At 35.3% G+C, this 5,948-nt stretch overlaps 1 non-coding gene across 1 annotated transcript; it reads right to left on the bottom strand.

Moving 5' to 3' along the window:
• Positions 1 to 2,676: 2,676 nt before the first annotated feature.
• Positions 2,677 to 2,783, bottom strand: LOC126023502 (U6 spliceosomal RNA). Its single transcript, XR_007500620.1, has one exon. It is a non-coding gene; the product is annotated as a U6 spliceosomal RNA (small nuclear RNA).
• Positions 2,784 to 5,948: the final 3,165 nt, after the last annotated feature.

Below are 5,948 nucleotides of genomic sequence, written 5' to 3' on the forward strand. Positions count from 1 at the left end.
ATATGGGCTTGCAGAACAAGCCAAAGTCTTCATTCTGAACTCACATAGCATGAGGTTAAGTAAACTTGTTCCTGGAAGGCTCTGACCTATGTAGACAAGGTAGCTCTAACAGAGCTACACGGATAAAGTACACACACAAGAGGATAAACCTTAAACAGGAAGGAAGAAAATATGTTTTCACAAGGATTTTAAATTTAGCATGATTTTCTCAAGTCCATCTGGCCACTAGGACTAGGCAAATGCAACAGCTGATCAAGAATTAAAGCCAGAAAAATCCAATGGTCTCTTTCTATCTTGGCCATAACCAATGACAAATTCTATCATTAAGATGAGAATGAGGTAGTCAAATTGAACCTATGTATGTTTCTTGTACTTTTTTGAAGGCACATTTGAGAAATGGGAATTTTAGAGAGTGAGAAAAACTAGTGGAAATTTACCAACACATGGAATAGTGAAGAAAGGTGGTGAAGAATTCTGAGCACAAGAATGATCCAAATCACCAATATAAGACAGACTGGGAAAAATTAGTGTGAAAAAACCCTTTATACTTCAAAATTTCAGGCATACTGCAATTTCACTTGTGTAAATCCACTTGTTTGCTTCTGCATTGAAAACAATAGCAAAGTGAACCCTTCCTTTGTTCAGGGACCTGAACTCTCTGGTTTTGCACAAATAAACTCCTTTCTCTTCCATCCATCTTTACCTGCAGTCTCTCTTGATTCCTTGAACTTTCCCTATCTATACCATTTCTGCAAAGATGGTGGTAACTAGGATTCATGTCAATGATTAACCCCCCATAATTGTGGTTAGGGATTTCCCTCTGCATCTTATTTTAACCATATATCAATAACTCAATAAACAAAAACCATCAACTTTATAATGGGTTAAACATTCCTACAGAATTTTGGATTTACAACTTAAAGTCAACAGTTGGGGTGGTGGTTGGCAGATTTTCCCAATTGCAACTTAAAGCCAAAGCCCTGTGGTGGGACCCAAGAGAAGTTTGCTTCCTGTCAATGACAGTTTGAGAACAGCTTTTACTCTGGGCCGCCCAAGCCTGTGGTCTGAACTGTGTAACAGTAATTGACTGATGTTTCCAGTAAACTTGTGGGCTCAATATGCCTTAGTACTAAATAGAAAAGTTTCAAAGTCTACACAAATAAATACTTCATCAACAAATTATTTTCGCTCTTCTCCATTATTAAAATAATGTTAAGAATTTTTTCTTGGAGCTGACTCAGACATATCAGGTATAAATACTCGAAGATTTTAATGATAAAAGGTAAGGAGATTTGTATTATTTAGTTAGGAACTATTTTCAAATGCTGAGTTAATGCCTAGAGAAGCACCTGAGCAAATCCATTTACATTTTCCATAGTCTGGTGAAGAATACACATCCAAGCCACAAGTATATAAACAGATATACACATACATATACACATATGTACATATATTATATTATATATAACAATTCTAAGAATTCTGCTCATGTGGTTGATGGGAACAAATGTTAAATTTTGCACTAGATTTTCAAATTGGGATTTTTTAAAATCAAACAGTATTTTTAATTTTATAGGTTTTCAGTTTTATTGGATAAGAAATTTGAATTATTTTTCTTTTTGAATATTTTTAGAGAGGAGAAAAGTATCATTTTCTTAATGGAGTTGGCCAGAGAAGAACATTTTTCTCTAAGATAGGTACTTACTAAAAAAACACTTTCAAATTTTACTATCAGAACTCCATTGAATAACCCTTCAGAACTGCAGACTCTCTATCTTGATAACTCTCAAAGGTCTCTCTACTCTACCAGATTAATTTCCTGGGGTCTTCTTCCAATAATAAAATTAACTTAAGATTCTGAAGGAAGCAGATGTATGACATACATACATACATAGATACACATAATGTAAAATATTAGTGATTTTTGTTCTGTCAAAGAAGTAGGAGTCATCATGATCTGATTTCTTTTGACTATAAAGTTCAAATATTTTAAATTCTGAACTTGTGCATTTTTCTACAAGAAAGTTTTATTATCTACTTGTGTATAATTGACTTATTTGTACACTCTGTTTTTTATTTATTATAATCTATTGTATACATGATAGTTGTTTCCTCTTTTGTATGTTGCTTTGTTTCATCCTCACACAACTTACTGAATATAAATCAGCCACTTCACCAAGAACTCATTCTACATTATCTCATATGAACCTCTTATAAACACCAAGAGCATTATTTTTGCTTTACGTATAAGAACATCTATATTTATGAAAATAAGTACTTTAAAATTTCACAGGTGGAGCTGGAGTGATAGCGCAGAGTTAGGACATTTGCCTTGCATGTGACTGATCCAGGACAGACCTTGGATCGATCCCTGGCATCCCATATGGTTGGTTCCCCAAGCCAGGAGCGATTTCTGAGCACATAGCCAGGAAAATATGCTATGCTCACATAGCCTGAGCATCACCGGGTGTGGCTCAAAAACAAAAAAACAAACAAAAATCTCAAAGATGGTAGAAACATCTGTAGAACTGGATTAGATAGTCCCAAATCTATACAGATTTTAAGCACAAGTAGTGGGAGATTAGGAAAACTGTTAATATCTCAAATAAATAGTTACTGAAGCCAATATATGTTTTCATGAACAAATGCAGGAACTTATTTTTTTATTTTTCTAGAAAAAATATGGAACGCTTCACAAATTTGCATGTCATCCTTGCACAGGGGCCATGCTAATCTTCTCTGTATCGTTCCAATTTTAGTATATGTGCTGCCACATCAAATACAGAAACTTATTAAAACTATAATACACAAAAGAAAAAGTGTTCTCATTCTTATTTCTGAAGTGGATAAATGAGGAATATTTATGTCTTTTTCTTAAAATTCTAATTCTGGAAGATGAAAAAAAGTAACCACAAGTCTGAAAGTGAAGATCCTGATGGGCTTTCTCATAACTTCATTTTAGTGCAGAAAATTCTGAAGTACAATCATTCCTTAGAACCTACCGCAGAGGATCATATAAACAAGAATATTCAGCAATATCCAGAGCCCCAAGGCTTCCTTATTGCAGCATGCTAATGAGTTTCTCTCCTCCCAGCCTTAGCTGCTGGTCCACCAGCAGGGGAGTCAGGAGAAAGCTAAGTTACCTCTTAAATTAAATGCACTCCAATGGGCTCCAATTGGCAGAGATTTGGTCTAGACTAGAGTCATCAGGTGTTTAGGTCATAGAGATGATCCAAATAACTTGGGAAAGAGGTGGGCATCAAAATTCAGGTGAGTCAATAGCTACCAAATATGGAAACACAAGGAAATTCCCAAAATATTTCAGAGGGGTAGAGCTGTGATTTTGATCTTACAACTCATTTAAATGGTCATTAAGTGTTAGAGCAAAATAAGCACACAAATTTACATGGAATTGTAATTTATTTACAGATAATGTAAAAAAATTTTCAAATACTCATGACATATCAGGATTTTCACAATAACTATCAATTTCAATAGTATAATACTTCGGTGTGGTTGGTATCACTTTGCCCATTTCATGATAGGATTTTTTTTAATTTTTATTGTGATAAAAGTGAATTACAAATCTTTCATAGTAATATTTAAGGCACATAGTGACAATGAATGAGGGGCATTCCCACCACCAGTGTTGTCCTCGCTCCATCCCTGTTCATGGTAGGAAATGTTTGATGTTTTTCCTAGTATCTTTTTGGTAAGTGGCAGAATCCATTGTCTGATTGAATAAGGCAAATGATACTGTTATTTTTTAAAGCACCATTCTGGGAAACTGAGTTCAATAAATAGAGTGCTTGCCTTGCATGTGATTGACCTGAATTTGATCTCTGACACCCTACATGTTTCCTTGAGCCTGTTAGGAGTGCAAAGCCAGTAGTAACCTGTGAATACTACCAGTTGTGGCAAAAAAGAAAGAAAAAGAAACATTCTTGACCCAGATTTCTGACATTAAAATCCCACTTCTACCACAAATTAGCAATATGATTTGGTGAATCCACTGTACTTCAGTTTTCATTTGTAAATGAGAATCATAAGAGTATTTGACTCATAAATAAATCATCCTGTTTTATTATGATAAAGATGGAACGAGTTATTATTCATAGAAGTACCTTATATGACATTATCAGAGCATTATCAACTACTGACAACAAATTCGTTCATGCTTTGTTTTTACAACCCGCTGTTTGTGTGTGTGTGAGAGAGAGAGAGAGAGAGAGAGAAAGACAGACAGACAGACAGACAGACAGACAGACAGACAGACAGACAGACAGACAGACAGACAGACAGACAGTAAAAGAGAAAAGAGAACAGTTTCTACTTTGATAATAGAAATGGAAAGCAAGACTTTCTAGAAGATGTCTGAAGATGGCGGCAGAGAGCTTCTACCAGATGTGCAGATATGTTTGGGCTTACTCTCCTAAGAACTGATAGAAACTTCATCAATTCTCTGAAGGCAGAAGTGCAAGAATCTCAAAACTTCTGTTGTCCTGTTTTGGTGGAGAAATCAATGGAGTATATTCTTTTTAGAATATTAATGGAGATTTCAATTCTGATGATGAGTCTTTGCTGGTCAGTTAATTCACCTTAGAGTCGGAACAACTCCGGAGTTCTGAGAACCCAAAATACAATACAAACTACAAAGTCCATTTTTTGACTTCTGAAGACCAATATTTGTGATCTGGCACAGATCCTGAACCAATATACAGAAATATGTTTATTAAAATATGTGTATTTAAGATTGCCTAAAAAATATAATTATTTACAAGACTTAAGTGTTTTAAGACTCATCAAGTCAACTGCTTGTCAGAAAGATTCTGTCACTTCATGCTCATTCAGCCAGGTTGCTCCCATCTATAACAAAGTTTTATGCTTCTGAAAAAAAAAACTTTGTTGGTTCCAGGGGTTGCCTTAACTTGCATTCTTTTTGTTGTTGTTGTTGTTGCTGTTTGGTTGGTTGGTTGGTTGGTATTTTGGTTTTTGTTTTTATTTTTAATTTTTGTTTTTTTGGGCCACACTTTGTGATGCTCAGGAGTTACTCCTGGCTATGTGTTCAGAAATCGCTCCTGGTTTGGGGGACCATATGAGATGCCGGGGGATTGAATTATGGTCTGTCCTAGGTCAGCGCATGCAAGGCAAACATTATACCGCTTGCACCACTACTCCGACCCCAACTTGTTTTTTTTTTTTTTATGGCTATTAAAGTCAGTCTTCTCCAGTGTGCCTTGCACACAGCCCACCATATGAAAAACCAGGTTTGAATCCCCATATCCCATATGATCCCCTGAGCCTGCCAGAAGTAATTTCTGAATGCAGGGTCTGGAACTAGGAGTGGCCAAAAAAACAAACAAACAAACAAAAATAAGTCAATCTTCTGGACAGAGTTTATATTACTTGTACTAATACTGTTAAGTCTTAGCATATTTTAGACTATTGTGCTTTATATAATTATTTATATAACATCAGTCTATAGTATTGATAACAATTGCTTAGTTTGCTAAAGAATTACTTCTTATTAAGTTTTTTGGCCATTAACTTGCTTGCTTTTAAAATATTTTAAAGAGGTGCTGGAGCAATAGCACAGTGGTAGGGTGTTTGCCTTGCACACAGACAACCCAAGACAGACCCTGGTTTGATTCTCAGCATCCCATATGTTCCCCTGAGCCTGCCAGGAGTGATTTCTGAATGCAGAAATAGGAGTAGCCCCTGAGCACTGCAAGGTGTGATTTAAAAACAAACAAAAATATTTTAAAGATAATTTGTAGTATTTCTCATAATAATTTAATAGTTAGTTTACATTTTCCTGTACATTTTCTTGTAAAACCAACGTATGTACAAACTTATTCTCTTAGTTTCTTTTGGTCAGAAACAGATATCTCTTCAACACGAGTGATAGTACAGTGGGAAGGGCTTTTACTTTGCACACAGCCAACACA

This window comes from Suncus etruscus, chromosome 11, assembly GCF_024139225.1.
Source record: "Suncus etruscus isolate mSunEtr1 chromosome 11, mSunEtr1.pri.cur, whole genome shotgun sequence".
NCBI lineage: Eukaryota > Metazoa > Chordata > Mammalia > Eulipotyphla > Soricidae > Suncus > Suncus etruscus.